The sequence below is a fragment of the Monodelphis domestica genome, chromosome 3 (genome assembly GCF_027887165.1).
Source record: "Monodelphis domestica isolate mMonDom1 chromosome 3, mMonDom1.pri, whole genome shotgun sequence".
Lineage (NCBI taxonomy): Eukaryota > Metazoa > Chordata > Mammalia > Didelphimorphia > Didelphidae > Monodelphis > Monodelphis domestica.
Window position 1 is genome coordinate 74,738 of NC_077229.1, and position 17,755 is coordinate 92,492.

Below are 17,755 nucleotides of genomic sequence, written 5' to 3' on the forward strand. Positions count from 1 at the left end.
GGGGCAGCTGGGTAGCTCAGTGGATTGAGAGCCAGGCCTAGAGATGGGAGGTCCTAGGTTCAAATCTAGCCTCAGCCACTTCCCAGCTGTGTGACCCTGGGCAAGTCACTTGACGCCCATTGCCTAGCCCTTACCACTCTTCTGCCTTGGAGCCAATACACAGTATTGACTCCAAGATGGAAGGTAAGGATTTAAAAAAAAAAAGAACATCTTTATACCATTCTCATTTCAATTGAGCAATTAGGATTTGATGCTCTTTTACTTTATTTTCTCTGAATATTTTGATTATCCTATGTTGTTTTCCTTTTCATACACTTTGAAGTAAGATTATTTTCTTATTACTTTTTTATCATTATTTTTAACCTATTATGAGACGTTTATCTTTGATTTTGATTACTAAGTATGAAGATCATTTTCATCATTATCAAATTATTAATAAGTTGAGAGTAAAATCTTCATTGTTGTTGACAATCACACTTACTTTTTACATCCCAAGTTTTTCCAATATGTTTTGGTTGTCTATTTTGAATCACTTGAAGTATCATTTGATGATGCTACATGATTTTTATATTTTTAATTTGAGTCAAATTTTTCTCGTATTTTTATATCACTCGCCCTTCATCTTATTTTTTTAACACAAAAAGGGGGGATATGTAGCATACCAAGCATATTCACATCTAAGAAATATAACTGATATATGGATATTGTGTCTTCAGACACAAGGTTGGAACTCTGACATTTGTGCGTGGACTCTTGACCTAGCCATGCAAACTCATTAACATTCGGTGCGGACTCGAATTCCTTGGTAAAAGGGCCGGTTGGGGTCAACACACCCAAAAGGTGTCATCATTACCTTCCCATTCAATATGAATTATCTATGCTTTGTTACATGGTCATTGATCCTGGCTATCCCCAAGAAAGCCTGGCATAAAGGCGTGATTCCCTCTCTTGTTCAAGCAATCTTAAAGCTTCACTACTATCCCCTTACTGGCCTCTCTTGGCCACATGCTTTCTATCTCGGAATCCGTACTTCCACGTGTCTGCAAGCTTCTCATATTTTCCTTTAATTCTTTGACCAAGGAAAATACCATAGGGGATCATGCCTGCCCTATCTATTACTTTGACTTGTCTCTGTCTGTCATTCTTCACCCATACTCTCAGACTCCTTGCTCCTTCTTCTCGAGTCCCAGCCCACAAAGGAAAAATCCCTTTTTGTAACCACCACTACCAGGTTACAGACACCCTCATTCACAGGCCATGGTACCAACCCTGCAACCATATGTCTATGTGGCAGGCATCTTGGATTATATATCCCAAAGACTGCGCATAATCAGAACAAGGGAAAGACAAGGATTCCCTCTCATCTCGAGAGGAAGTCTTTTTCTTTAACTATTGAAGATGTGACAACTTCTTATAATCCTGGCTATACGTGGGCAATATGATATGTCCATGCACCTGTCCTATGATGACTATCACCTTAATTCAGGATCACTAAGGAGTGAAGATCATGTTCTTATTATTTTATATGATTACTTGTGATCTTTGATGATAAAAATTGTTATGCTTGACTTTGCTAAATGGAAATGAAGATCATTCTTATCATTTTTACAGCATTATGGCTAAGTGACGTTTCAGTTTGATATTTGATTGTGAATTCATTTTTGATTCTTTATCTGATAGCTCACTAGTATTGCTGTTTGTTGATTAAGTTTACAATTTCATTGTAACAGGATACCCTCTTATTTTATTTCTGTAAAAAAAAGGGGGGGATATATAACCTACCAGGCATGGGGGTATGGTTGATGTATTAAGTACGTGATCAGATCCATTCATGATCAATGTATCGGCAGTTCTAAGGGCAAGAGAATTCCTGGGCCTGAGCCACAAAGGCTTAGCCCTCACCTTGTCAAACCTCATTCCTCTGAAAAGCTCATGTCAGTAGAATCCCCACCTACTCCGACCTTCTCATTATCTATGCAACCAAAGTTAAGAACTAAGTGCTATGTCACGTATTCATTGATCACCTCACAATCCACAATAAAGGCTGGAGTGAGGCACACTGCTTTTTCTCTTGTTTCCTGCAACCTTGGAGTTCTCCCTGCTGTCTCTCTTTATCTGTCCAAGTGCCACTCTTGGCACTTTCTATCTCGGAATTCTTACTTCCGCTTGGTCTCTTATGTCTCAGATTTTCCTTTTATTATTTTTCTAAGGAAAATAGTATCAGGGGCCATCGCCGCTCCCCATTTCAATTCACTTCTCTGTGTCTCTTGATTCATCACCCATTTTCTCTGACTCCTTTCTCCTTCTCGAGCCCAAACAGACTAAGGAAATACATTATGTAGCAGCCGCAGGTCGGATTCTTATCCCAGCTTTCACAAAGATATATGATCTCAGGATTCACTGACCTAACCTCGGTCACCATGACCATACGTGAAAAATCTGGGTACTGAAGACTAAGATTCACGCGACTTCCCTTTTAGCACCTGGGTTTCAGGACCCCAGCCCCAGGAGTACCCGTTCATTCCCCCCCCCAATTCCAGGAATTCCTCACTACTCCCGCTACCGGAAAAGTGTATAAGAAGCCTGCAAATCGCAGCCTCGGGGCCAGCACTTTTGGTGCTCAGCCCCAAGCTATAGTTTGCTCAATAAAGTACCTCTTGTGTGTTGCATTACCATGTGTGTGTTTGTGTGTGTGTGTGTGTGTGTGTGTGTGTGTGTGTGTGTGTGTATGTGTGTGTCCTCCATGAAATCAGAGCCAGAACTGGACATTAAACCTTCAACCCAAAAGGCAGGAGTCCTAGACATGGAACAGAATTGCTGTCATAGCACTCGTGCTGCTGCTCCTACTGCTCTTTCTGCTACAGCTGGCCGCTCTGAGGCATCCCATTCTGATGGGCAGCCAAGAACACAAGGTACAAGTGGAACCCAAGAGTGACCCGGCTACCCTATAGGTTCCAGCCATCTCTCTATCTAGGCAGGCACTGATACCAGCACGCAGTCAGCCAGCCAGTCAGGCAGCAGCGTCTAGTGCCTTCTCTACCTGCTTCACTCCTTTCACAGACCTAGCCAGGACATGGTGAGGACCAAGGAGAATAGTGAACGTGCTCTAAAAGGGACAGCTGTCTCATCCCTACCTGCATGTAACTTTTGCTTTTGTATAAACTTATACTGTGCATGCATCAATAGCTGCTGTACCCTAAATAGATGCAGTAAATGGAAGCACAGCAATTGCCGTGATGTTATTATTTTTAATCTATCCAATTTAAATTCATGACTGAAGAGATTTTGATAATATGAATGGAATTATCAATTTTACCTATGAGTTTTACAAAATTCTGTTGCCAAAATGGACCACGTTGCGCAAGTAATATTTGAGCTTGTATACTAGTAATTGCTTTTAGACTGCAATCATGCTCAGGATCGATATATGCAATTTGAATAAGTGGTAGTGTCGCCGATTCTAAACCACAAATAAGGCACTGTTGCTGGTTAACAAATTAATTCTTAACCTTCATAATTTACTGCTGTTTAACAATTTGAATCCTCCCAGCACTGTTTTTACTTTGATGCCTTGCAATGTTGAGAATGTCTCTCATATTTAGAATTGATGCTATATTCTTTTGAGATTGAATGATTCTAAATAATTTGCCTTTTGGATAAAGTTGCAATAATGTGGCTTACATACAATTTTGAACTTCATTCAGGTTTTTAAATATTGGCTGCTAGGTTTTATCCTTGCTGACCTTATGTCCTGTTTGAAAATGTAATGATACCAACTTATTTAAAATTTGAATCTATTAGAAATTTCTCTAAAGAATATGCCAATTGATGCTAGGCAGTTAAAAATGGCACTGGTTGTTAATTTTGCTTTTGATAGTATTCAATACTTGTCATAAAAACTTGTAACCTGAGGTGTAGGAGTATTGCCCTCTATATGGCAGGATCAATTGATCAAACTGCTGGATGAAATTTCCTTTCCAGATCCAAATACTTGTGGCAGTGAGTCACATGGTTGCAAGAGTCCATGTGGATTTACCTCTAAAAGCCTTGGAAAAATAGTGTTTATATCTTGGTCTTTAACCTACAATTATACTATAATTCATTTTAAAATATGATTACAGCATGTGACAAAATCCAGATAAAGATTTTTAACTGTAAAACTTTTCCTATCAAGATATATAATCAGACATTCCTATATAAATTTGCCATGTCTAATCCCAATTAAGACGATTTAGTTTTTAAACTTTGCTTCATGGTAATACCATGTCTTAGCAAAGATCGGTCTGAAAGGCATATCAAGTTTATACCTTTACGTTTAAACAATAGTCCTCCTGCATTCTCTGGCTGTGTTTTAAAAAGCTTGTTTCTTTTCGATATGCTAAACTGGTGGAGAGTTTTGGCGGAAAACTCTCTACCTGCTTATTTCTATGAATTTAAAATGATCATAATACTACATTAAGCATGGGTGGAGGCAGAGGTTGACATAGAATATTTCTGTCTGTTTCTGCAGCAACAGACAGGGGAAAGATAGCAACGATAGATAAGTCAGTTAAAGGAAGTGAGTTAAGTATATTGTTAGTATCATAAGTGAAGGGAAGGGCAAAAGACTGAGAGATAAGTCAATCCTCCTTGTTTAATGTAGCATTTTAATAACAATCCATTTGCTCTTAACAGCAGGTAATACTTTTCTTAATTTCCAATCATCTGGTGTAAAAATTTTGCTGATGAAGGGTCTTAATCAGCTCTATAATGGTGAGAGCTTACAATAGGTTGGCATGCTATAGCACAAGCTAGAACTCCTGCTTCCTGTTTGCAGGGGGCTATCCGTAGCCTCCTTAATGCTATTTTGGCTTGCAGAGTTCTGTGGGGACAGGGGCAGGCTGCACAAGAAAAGAAGCCTTCAGGGATGAAGGTCTTATCTTTCTCTAGAAGTCAGGGTTTCAATGCCCATAGCCTGAATTAGGTTATAAGGTTTTATCCCAAGTACTGGAATTGGTCAAAAGGAAAGTTAATACTAAGTGCAAGTGTTTAAATGACCAGCATGAATTGGTATATGCTTTAGAGAAATTTCTAATACATTCAAATTTTAAATATGTAGGAACTATTATTTTTTAAACACGGCATAAGGTCAGCAAGGATGGAAATGAGCAGAAATTGTTTAAAAATCATGAATGAAGTTCAGAAACTTTATATGAGGCATATTAATGCAAAAAAGCAGAATGTAATGTTTATGGGAATATTGGTACTTGTTAAGAATTTGCACTAATTGTTGCACTTATAGTTGGGCAAAAGTTTTACAGGGTCAATCGTGGTCAACATCGATTAGGGAAATAGAAATCATTTTTGAATGTCAATTCTGACATGACACATTGGCTCAGCTACAGCTATGCCACATGAAAGGTGAGCCGTTAGTTTAAAATTTTGCATTCATTTCATGGTCATTTTCCATGATCATTTTCTCAGATTATTTTTCCCATATATTTTCTTTGAAATACTACAAGTACATTGTAAGTACGACTAATGCTCTGATCCTGATATGTGAATCAGAAATTTCATTTTTGGACATACCCATAAGGCTTATATAAGAAATGTGCAGCCAAAAGTTGCCATGTCACTTCATTAGCTTCATTCTTGTTGTTTCAACAACAAATCAAAATGTAATGTTCATGGGAATGTTGATACTTGAATTGATGTTTGCACAAATGTTTGAAAAATGTAAAAGATGCTCATCTATTTGGTATAGATACCACCACAAAGATCCCACACTCCAAAGACTTGACCATGGGATCAAAAAAGAATAGCCACAGTTGTTCAGACACTACTGTATGCCTTTCATTTTATATGTCGATGCTATATACTGTCAAAAGGAATTTATTTTGTAAGTATTGTAAGATTCCTATTTGTATTGTAAGAAATGCTACTATTATACAAGGGTATAGACATTGGTATGACTCTCTTAGAAGAAGGAGATAGAATTTTTCATCCACAGCACAGACCTAGTAACCCTGACAACAAAAAAAAATTATGTTTAAAGCAGGAGACGCTGCCCAGGGATTTAGGATGGACAGATGGTCCTGATCTAACTCTTACAAAAAAAAAAGGATGAAATGTCAGGCAGAATGTACTTTGACATTTTTAAGTAGGAACCTAAGTTATTGAAAACGGTCATCTACATCTATGTATAGATGATGTTCCTGACAATACCTATATAGATATTATGTGCCAACCGCCATTTGTGTGGTTCCATGTTAATAACCTTTTTGGACCTTACTCCTAAAAACCCCCATCTTTTGGGGTGATGTCTATATGGGAACTCTTTCATGCTAGCTCCCAACAGCCCCAGAGGTTCAGGCAGGCCTCTGGATTTGGGGTCTATCATTTTCCCCTTCTAATACTGGAAGACGTTATGGCCTGTGGGAAGTCTAGCCTAAGTGGTAAACTGAGAGCTCAAGGTTGGACAGCCACTGTGGACTCACAGTTGTTGACTCAGCTCTGTGGAATAGGCTATTCTACACCTCCATGGGACAGAGGCAAAGTATACACTAAGTTTCCCCTTTGGAGTGTATATTTAAAGATTGGGGGGGGGGAATTGGCACTGATAAGCTTGTAGAAAGAGCACATTGGATGTTTTACATTTACAAGAAATTAAGAAGTTACATCAAATTCTATGTGAACAAGAAGCGGTAGAAATTGCTTCTACGTGAAAAGCAACTTAAGCTTCTAATGAACCCAAACACTGGTTTGGTAGACTGAATTTTTCAAACATTGCCAATGTTATATTCTTGGTTATATTGAATGGTTCGTTTATACAGAAGTAGAGATTTCAGTAAGGCTGATATAAGAAATATGCAGCCAGAAGTTCCCATGGCACTTCATTATCTTCATTCCTGTCATTTAAACAACAAATCAGAATGAAATGTTTATGGGAACATTGGTACTTGTTAAGAATTTGCACTAATTGTTGCACTTATAGTTGTGTAAAAGTGTTACAAGATCAATCTTGGTCAACATCGAGTAGAGAAATGGAAATCATTTTTGAATATCAATTCTGACATGACATTGGCTCAGCTACAGCTATGCCACATGAAAGGTGAGCCATTAGTTTAAAATTTTGCATTCATTTCATGGTCATTTTCCATGATGATTTTCTCAGATTATTTTTCCCATATATCTTCTTTGAAATACTACAAGTACATTGTAAGTACTACTAACGCTCTGATCCTGATATATGAATCAGAAAGTTTATTTTTGGACATCACCATAAGGCTTATATAAGAAATGTGCACCTAAAAGTTGCCATTTCATTTCATTAGCTTCATTCTTGTTGTTTCAACAACAAATCAAAATGTAATGTTCATGGGAATATTGATACTTGAATTGATGTTTGCAATAATGTTTGAAAAATGTAAAACATGCTAATCTATTTGGTATGATATTCAAAAAAAGGGGGGGAAGAGAGAAAGTATTTTTAAGAGTATCTTTATCCATTCTTATTTCAATTGAGCAATTGGGATTTGATGCTCTTTTACTTTATTTTCTCTGAATATTTTGATTATCCTATGTTGTTTTTCTTTTCATGCATTTTGAAGTAAGATTATTTTCTTATTACTTTTTTATCATTATTTTTAACCTATTATGAGACGTTTATCTTTGATTTTGATTACTAAGTATGAAGATCATTTTCATCATTATCAAATTATTAATAAGTTGAGAGTAAAATCTTCATTGTTGTTGACAATCACACTTACTTTTTACATCCCAAGTTTTTGCAATATGTTTTGGGTGTCTATTTTGAATCACGTGAAGTATCATTTTATGATGCTACATGATTTTCATATTTTTGAGTCACAATTTTTTTTATATTTTTATATCACTCCCCCTTCATCTTATTTTTTTAACACAAAAAGGGGGGATATGTAGCATTCCAAGCATATTCACATCTAAGAAATATAATTGATGTATGGATATTGTGTCTTCAGACACAAGGTTTGAACTCTGACATTTGTGGGTGGACTCTTGACCTAGCCATGCAAACTCATTAACATTTGGTGCGGACTCGAATTCCTTGGTAAAAGGGCCGGTTGGGCTCAACACACCCAAAAGTTGTCATCATTACCTTCCCATCCAATCTGAATTATCTATGTTTTCTTACCTGGTCATTGATCCTAGCTATCCCCAAGAAAGCCTGGCGTAAAGGCGTGATTCCCTCTCTTGTTCCAGCAATCTTAAAGCTTCACTACTGTCTCTTTACTAAGGCCTCTCTGGGCCACGTGCTTTCTATCTTGGAATCCGTACTTCCACGTGTCTGCAAGCTTCTCATATTTTCCTTTAATTCTTTGACCAAGGAAAATACCATAGGGGATCATGCCTGCCCTATCTATTACTTTGACTTGTCTCTGTCTGTCATTCTTCACCCATACTCTCAGACTCCTTGCTCCTTCTTCTCGGGACCCAACCCACAAAGGAAAAATCCCCTTTTGTAACCACCACGACCAGGTTACAGACACCCTCATTCACAGGCCATGGTACCAATCCTGCAACCATATGTCTATGTGACAGGCATCTTGGCTTATATATCCCGAAGACTATGCACAATCAGAGCAAGGGAAAGACAAGGATTCCCTCTCATCTCGAGAGGAAGTCTTTTTCTTTAACTATTGAAGATGTGACAACTTCTTATAATCCTGGCTATACATGGGCAATATGATATGTCCATGCACCTGTCCTATGATGACTATCACATTAATTCAGGATCACTAAGGAGTGAAGATCATGTTCTTATTATTTTATATTATAACTTGTGATCTTTGATGATGAAAATTGTTACGCTTGACTTTGCTAAATGGAAACGAAGATCATTCTTATCATTTTTACAGCAGTATTGCTAAGTTATACTTCATTTTGAAATTTGATTGTGAATTCATTTTTGATTCTTTATCTGATAGCTCACTAGTATTCCTGTTTGTTGATTAAGTTTACAATTTCATTGTAACAGGATACCCTCTTATTTAATTTTTGTAAAAAAAAAAAAAGGGGTGGATATATAACCTACCAGGCATGGGGGTATGGTTGATGTATGAAATACTTGATCAGATCCATTCATGATCGATGTATCGGCAGTTCTAAGGGCAAGAGAATTCCTGGGCCTGAGCCACAAAGGCTTAGCCCTCACCTTGTCAAACCTCGTTCCTCTGAAAAGCTCATGTCAGGAGAATCCCCGCCTCCTCTGATCTTGTCATTGTCTATGCAACCAAAGTTAAGAACTATGTACTATGTCACCTATTCATTGATCACCTCTCAATCCACAATAAAGGCTGGGGTGAGGCCCCCTGCTTTTTCTCTTGTTTCCTGCAACCTAGGAGTTCTCCCTGCTGTCTCTCTTTATCTGTCCTAGCGCCACTATTGGCCACGTCCTTCTATCTCAGAATTCTTACCTCCGCTTGGTCTCTTATGTCTCAGATTTTCCTTTCTTGATTTTTCTAAGGAAAATAGTATCAGGGGCCATCGCCGCTCCCATTTCAATTCACTTCTCTGTGTCTCTTGATTTATCACCCATTTTCTCCGACTCCTTTCTCCTTCTCGAGCCCAAACCCACTAAGGACATACATTATGTAGCAGCCGCAGGTTGGACTCTTATCCCAGGTTTCACAAAGATATATCATTTCACGATTCACTGACCTAACCTCGGTCACCATGACCATACGTGAAACATATGGGTACCGAAGACTAAGATTGCTGTGTCTTCCCTTTGGGCACTTGGGTTTCAGGACCCCAGCCCCAGGAGTTTCGGTTCACTCCCCCCCACCCCAGGAATTCCTTTTTACTCCCTGTACCCTAAAAGTGTATAAAACACCTGCAAATCGCAGCCTCGGGGCCAGCACTTTAGGTCCTCGGCACCAAGCTATATTTTGCTCAATAAAGTACCTCTTGTGTGTTGCATTACCGTGTGTGTGTGTGTGTGTGTGTGTGTGTGTGTGTGTGTGTGTGTGTGTATGTGTCCTCCATGGATTCTGAGCCAGAATCGGACATTATACCTTCAACCCAAAAGGCAGGAGTCCTAGACACGGAACAGAAGAGCTGCCTTACCACTGCTGCTGCTGCTGCTGCTCTTTGTGCTACAGCTGACCGCTCTGTGGCATCACATTCTGAGGGAGAGCCAAGAACACAAGGTACAAGTGGAGCCCAAGAGTGACCAGGCTACCCTATAGGTTCCAGCCATCTCTCTATCTAGGCAGGCACTGATGCCAGCACACAGCCAGCCAGCCAGCCAGCCAGTCAGCCAGCCAGCAGCATCTAGTGTATTCTCTACCTGCTTCACTCCTTTCACAGACCTAGCCAGGACATGGTGAGGACCAAGGAGAATAGTGAACGTGCCGGTAAAAGGGACAGCTGTCTCATCCCTGCAAGGACAAGGTCCACCCTATGTTGCCAGGAACGACACTTCCCCCCTTTTGAGGTGAGGAGGGATGCATGGCTGGAGGAATGGGCATGCTTGCAGGGGACGGTCATGCCTCCAGGGTCACACAGGACTTGCCTTTGCCTCCTCTATCCCTCCAGATCCTCCATCGACACCACTCCAAAGGAGACACTTCCCTTACAAAGAACGCTCACAAGGTGTGTAAGCCAGAGGACGCCCAGCAAAGGCTTTTCCACCAAAGGCATGTTGGTGATCTGACTGGCAGGAAGAGCAGGCTGAACACACTTTAGGGGCTCTGGTAGTTATACCAGGGGCCAGCCAGACTCTCTTAACAGAGTCCACGATGCCCGGGGTACCAAAGTGGCCATAGGGTGAACAGATTGGTAAATTTGGTGATGGAAACTTCTAGGGAGCAGGGGTTTTCCTTCAGATGACACCCACACTCCATGAATTGGTTTTGCTTTGAATTTTCCTTTCCATTTCTCCACTTCCTTTTCATTATAGGAAAGTGATCCATTTAAGTCATCAGTGGTTGTTCATGTTCAAAGTAGTTCAGGCCCTCCTATGGCTGCTAGCTTGGCAGCAGCATCTGCTCAGTCATGTCCCCTGGAGACAGGGTCAGTGCCACCTCTATGGGCACAGCAGTGAACTAGAGCCAGGGCTTCAGGCAGCGGGAGAGCAGAAAGAACTTCCTTAATCATTTCTGCATCCGCTATGGAAGGAGAATACTGAGAGCACAGGGTGGAAGGCAGGTGTGTGACTGCTCTAAGGCAAAGTGGGCCACTCACGGCCAAGGTCCACTCATATTTATGCCTGAGACGTCAGGATGTGTACGAGGCTTGGGGTCCAAGAGGAGACTTGCACATACCTCTAAAAGCTTATTTCAAAACCATTAAAAAAAAAAAAACCCTCCTCGGATGCAATACCAACATGTGGCCTCAAGAGGGAGACCAAGAGGCGAAGGGGGTGGGGGAGGGGGAGCTGAGCACCTGAGGAAGTTGGGGACCTGGGAGTGGGGCTACTGAAGGAGGGGACTTTCTGGTGGGTGTCCCCCAGGGAGAGGAGGGGCAGTGTGGGAGGCGGGCAATTGAGAGGGAGGGGCAGCTTTCAGGGGTAGGCCTGCCTATGGAGCTGACCAGTACAGGCAGCAGGCGGGACTACTGAAGAACCCAGAGGAAGAGGCAGGAGGCGGGCTCCGCGGCGGCAGCCACCCCCAAAGCCTCCTCCCCTCGGCAGAGGTGCCTCATGTGACCAACTTCTGCCCAAGTGCTGCTCCCCTACCTCACACAGTCCACAGGCAACTTCCAGTCTTTTGCCTTGGCGGACCTTAATGCCAGGCACAGCGACACAGGGAGGCTCTGACAGAAAAGGCGGGAACTTTCCGCTCCCCTCCCCCTCCGCCATGTGCCACCTGCCTGCCCCTACTGCGCCTGCGTGCCACCTGCCTGCCCCTGAGCGCCTGCGCTCCAAGCCTCCTGGCCTGCCTTTTACTCTGGGCCTGCGCAGCTCTTCCACACACCTCCTTCCTCCACCCCTCCCTTCAGCTGGAGCCCTTGCTTTTGCCACACTCTGCAATTGGGGTTCGGGCTCCAAACACACATTAAGGGATACACCACCAGCAACCAGGGGAAAGGGCACAGTCCCCACCCCCACACCTCCGACCTGGGACTGGCCTTGCCTCGCATCTATCCCTTACAAAAAGCCCGGGTTCGGTGGAGGGAAAACAAAAAACAAATGCCCAAAGGAGTCCCACGGTGAAAGGGGATGGGACACGCTTACTCTCCTGGTTGATGGCATTAAGCTCAAATGAAGAAGTGAGCAAAGCCATTACAGAACTTAGGAATAATTGTGCACGGTTGTCTATTCCAAACATCTTGGGATAGCAGTGCTTTTCATAGCAAGAAATGGGCTGAATTGGATAGCTCATGGCTTATAGGCAAGCTATCCGATGGCAAGAAAATCTCACCAGAAAAAGGACAGACTGCAGAGGTGTCTGGCACAGGACACATGGAAAAAACAGCCAATGACCTGGAAAGATCATCACTGCCCTATAGGCAGGTCTAACACACTATCCACGCACATGTCATTGTATGAAACACAATTTGCCTCCAGAAGAATATCCTTAAGTCCCTGACAGATATTCTGGACTACAGATTGATGGGTATTGGTTATAAGATCAAACGTTATCACATACCTGAAAATTCCAAATGGTATTGGCATAACAAGGAACTGAAAATTACTTTTGTGGAATTGTTCCACGTTACCCAAATATGATCAAATATCAAATGGTACAATTGGGAAGGTTATGACTGTACCATAAATACTGTCCAATTGCAGTACGATTTGTCCAAAATGTATATGTGATCATTGTCTTCAAGGGTACATTATATTGGCAAACAACAGCATGTCTTTCATCGTATCAGACTTATCGAAAAGTCAATTTGGTTCAGCTGTGGCATTTCAACTTTCATAAGAAAGAAGGGTGGAAACGGTATCACTAACCATCTATCTCTTCCACACTCTAAAACGAACATCAGTTAAAACTTTGCAATAACAGTTTGAATGTCCTGCTAAAGATTACATTGTAGGAGATATCTGAATTGGGTTGAATATTACCAAGAAATTAAGACTGTGAGGGACCCAAGGGGATGATCACGTTGGGTCGAGGTCTTGTCTGTATGTTGACAGAGAGTGGAAACATCTGGTCACCCACAAAGCACATCATGCCAGCCAACACAAGACCAGGAAGAGAAGCAGACCAACGCTGTTGACATCAGCTAACTACACGCCAGCCACTATCCAGGCGCGCTGGAAGGACACTTCACCGGTGACTAAGATCACTCCAGAAGACTGACATGACACTATCAGTGACATTAGCTATTAGGCTACTGTGGGACACTGGTCCGGCTGACATCCATTGATATAGTGTACCCAAACCAAGAGCAAGGATGCTAACTCAGAAGGACTAAACCACACTTGTGTCTGTCTAAGACATCAGATAAATCCCACACTCCGAGGTCTTTCTTATGGAATCAAAACAAAATAGCTACACTTGTTTAGACGTGAATGTATACCTTTCGTTTTGTATGTCTATGATACTGTCAAAAGGATACATTGTAAAACGACTACTAGTATTGTAAGAAATGCTACTATCACAGACCTAGCCAGGACATGGTGAGGACAACAACACAAGACCCAATTTTTCAAACATTGGCAATGTTATATTCTTGGTTATATTGAATGGTTCTTTTATACAGAAGTAGAGATTTCAATAAGGCTGATATAAGAAATATGCAGCCAGAAGTTGCCATGTCACTTCATTAGCTTCATTCTTGTTGTTTCAACAACAAATCAAAATATAATGTTTATGGGAATATTGATACATGAATTGATGTTTGCACTAATGTTTGAAAAATGTAAAAGATGCTAATCTATTTGGTATGCTGTTCAAAAAAAAGGAGGGGGGAGAAAGAGAGAAAGTATTTTTTAGAATATCTTCATATTAGGGGGCAGCTGGGTAGCTCAGTGGATTGAGAGCCAGGCCTAGAGATGGGAGGTCCTAGGTTCAAATCTAGCCTCAGCCACTTCCCAGCTGTGTGACCCTGGGCAAGTCACTTGACGCCCATTGCCTAGCCCTTACCACTCTTCTGCCTTGGAGCCAATACACAGTATTGACTCCAAGATGGAAGGTAAGGATTTAAAAAAAAAAAGAACATCTTTATACCATTCTCATTTCAATTGAGCAATTAGGATTTGATGCTCTTTTACTTTATTTTCTCTGAATATTTTGATTATCCTATGTTGTTTTCCTTTTCATACACTTTGAAGTAAGATTATTTTCTTATTACTTTTTTATCATTATTTTTAACCTATTATGAGACGTTTATCTTTGATTTTGATTACTAAGTATGAAGATCATTTTCATCATTATCAAATTATTAATAAGTTGAGAGTAAAATCTTCATTGTTGTTGACAATCACACTTACTTTTTACATCCCAAGTTTTTCCAATATGTTTTGGTTGTCTATTTTGAATCACTTGAAGTATCATTTGATGATGCTACATGATTTTTATATTTTTAATTTGAGTCAAATTTTTCTCGTATTTTTATATCACTCGCCCTTCATCTTATTTTTTTAACACAAAAAGGGGGGATATGTAGCATACCAAGCATATTCACATCTAAGAAATATAACTGATATATGGATATTGTGTCTTCAGACACAAGGTTGGAACTCTTACATTTGTGCGTGGACTCTTGACCTAGCCATGCAAACTCATTAACATTCGGTGCGGACTCGAATTCCTTGGTAAAAGGGCCGGTTGGGGTCAACACACCCAAAAGGTGTCATCATTACCTTCCCATTCAATATGAATTATCTATGCTTTGTTACATGGTCATTGATCCTGGCTATCCCCAAGAAAGCCTGGCATAAAGGCGTGATTCCCTCTCTTGTTCAAGCAATCTTAAAGCTTCACTACTATCCCCTTACTGGCCTCTCTTGGCCACATGCTTTCTATCTCGGAATCCGTACTTCCACGTGTCTGCAAGCTTCTCATATTTTCCTTTAATTCTTTGACCAAGGAAAATACCATAGGGGATCATGCCTGCCCTATCTATTACTTTGACTTGTCTCTGTCTGTCATTCTTCACCCATATTCTCAGACTCCTTGCTCCTTCTTCTCGAGTCCCAGCCCACAAAGGAAAAATCCCTTTTTGTAACCACCACTACCAGGTTACAGACACCCTCATTCACAGGCCATGGTACCAACCCTGCAACCATATGTCTATGTGGCAGGCATCTTGGATTATATATCCCAAAGACTGCGCATAATCAGAACAAGGGAAAGACAAGGATTCCCTCTCATCTCGAGAGGAAGTCTTTTTCTTTAACTATTGAAGATGTGACAACTTCTTATAATCCTGGCTATACGTGGGCAATATGATATGTCCATGCACCTGTCCTATGATGACTATCACCTTAATTCAGGATCACTAAGGAGTGAAGATCATGTTCTTATTATTTTATATGATTACTTGTGATCTTTGATGATAAAAATTGTTATGCTTGACTTTGCTAAATGGAAATGAAGATCATTCTTATCATTTTTACAGCATTATGGCTAAGTGACGTTTCAGTTTGATATTTGATTGTGAATTCATTTTTGATTCTTTATCTGATAGCTCACTAGTATTGCTGTTTGTTGATTAAGTTTACAATTTCATTGTAACAGGATACCCTCTTATTTTATTTCTGTAATAAAAAGGGGGGGATATATAACCTACCAGGCATGGGGGTATGGTTGATGTATTAAGTACGTGATCAGATCCATTCATGATCAATGTATCGGCAGTTCTAAGGGCAAGAGAATTCCTGGGCCTGAGCCACAAAGGCTTAGCCCTCACCTTGTCAAACCTCATTCCTCTGAAAAGCTCATGTCAGTAGAATCCCCACCTACTCCGACCTTCTCATTATCTATGCAACCAAAGTTAAGAACTAAGTGCTATGTCACGTATTCATTGATCACCTCACAATCCACAATAAAGGCTGGAGTGAGGCACACTGCTTTTTCTCTTGTTTCCTGCAACCTTGGAGTTCTCCCTGCTGTCTCTCTTTATCTGTCCAAGTGCCGCTCTTGGCACTTTCTATCTCGGAATTCTTACTTCCGCTTGGTCTCTTATGTCTCAGATTTTCCTTTTATTATTTTTCTAAGGAAAATAGTATCAGGGGCTATCGCCGCTCCCCATTTCAATTCACTTCTCTGTGTCTCTTGATTCATCACCCATTTTCTCTGACTCCTTTCTCCTTCTCGAGCCCAAACAGACTAAGGAAATACATTATGTAGCAGCCGCAGGTCGGATTCTTATCCCAGCTTTCACAAAGATATATGATCTCAGGATTCACTGACCTAACCTCGGTCACCATGACCATACGTGAAAAATCTGGGTACTGAAGACTAAGATTCACGCGACTTCCCTTTTAGCACCTGGGTTTCAGGACCCCAGCCCCAGGAGTACCCGTTCATTCCCCCCCCCCAATTCCAGGAATTCCTCACTACTCCCGCTACCGGAAAAGTGTATAAGAAGCCTGCAAATCGCAGCCTCGGGGCCAGCACTTTTGGTGCTCAGCCCCAAGCTATAGTTTGCTCAATAAAGTACCTCTTGTGTGTTGCATTACCATGTGTGTGTTTGTGTGTGTGTGTGTGTGTGTGTGTGTGTGTGTGTGTGTGTGTATGTGTGTGTCCTCCATGAAATCAGAGCCAGAACTGGACATTAAACCTTCAACCCAAAAGGCAGGAGTCCTAGACATGGAACAGAATTGCTGTCATAGCACTCGTGCTGCTGCTCCTACTGCTCTTTCTGCTACAGCTGGCCGCTCTGAGGCATCCCATTCTGATGGGCAGCCAAGAACACAAGGTACAAGTGGAACCCAAGAGTGACCCGGCTACCCTATAGGTTCCAGCCATCTCTCTATCTAGGCAGGCACTGATACCAGCACGCAGTCAGCCAGCCAGTCAGGCAGCAGCGTCTAGTGCCTTCTCTACCTGCTTCACTCCTTTCACAGACCTAGCCAGGACATGGTGAGGACCAAGGAGAATAGTGAACGTGCTCTAAAAGGGACAGCTGTCTCATCCCTACCTGCATGTAACTTTTGCTTTTGTATAAACTTATACTGTGCATGCATCAATAGCTGCTGTACCCTAAATAGATGCAGTAAATGGAAGCACAGCAATTGCCGTGATGTTATTATTTTTAATCTATCCAATTTAAATTCATGACTGAAGAGATTTTGATAATATGAATGGAATTATCAATTTCACCTATGAGTTTTACAAAATTCTGTTGCCAAAATGGACCACGTTGCGCAAGTAATATTTGAGCTTGTATACTAGTAATTGCTTTTAGACTGCAATCATGCTCAGGATCGATATATGCAATTTGAATAAGTGGTAGTGTCGCCGATTCTAAACCACAAATAAGGCACTGTTGCTGGTTAACAAATTAATTCTTAACCTTCATAATTTACTGCTGTTTAACAATTTGAATCCTCCCAGCACTGTTTTTACTTTGATGCCTTGCAATGTTGAGAATGTGTCTCATATTTAGAATTGATGCTATATTCTTTTGAGATTGAATGATTCTAAATAATTTGCCTTTTGGATAAAGTTGCAATAATGTGGCTTACATACAATTTTGAACTTCATTCAGGTTTTTAAATATTGGCTGCTAGGTTTTATCCTTGCTGACCTTATGTCCTGTTTGAAAATGTAATGATACCAACTTATTTAAAATTTGAATCTATTAGAAATTTCTCTAAAGAATATGCCAATTGATG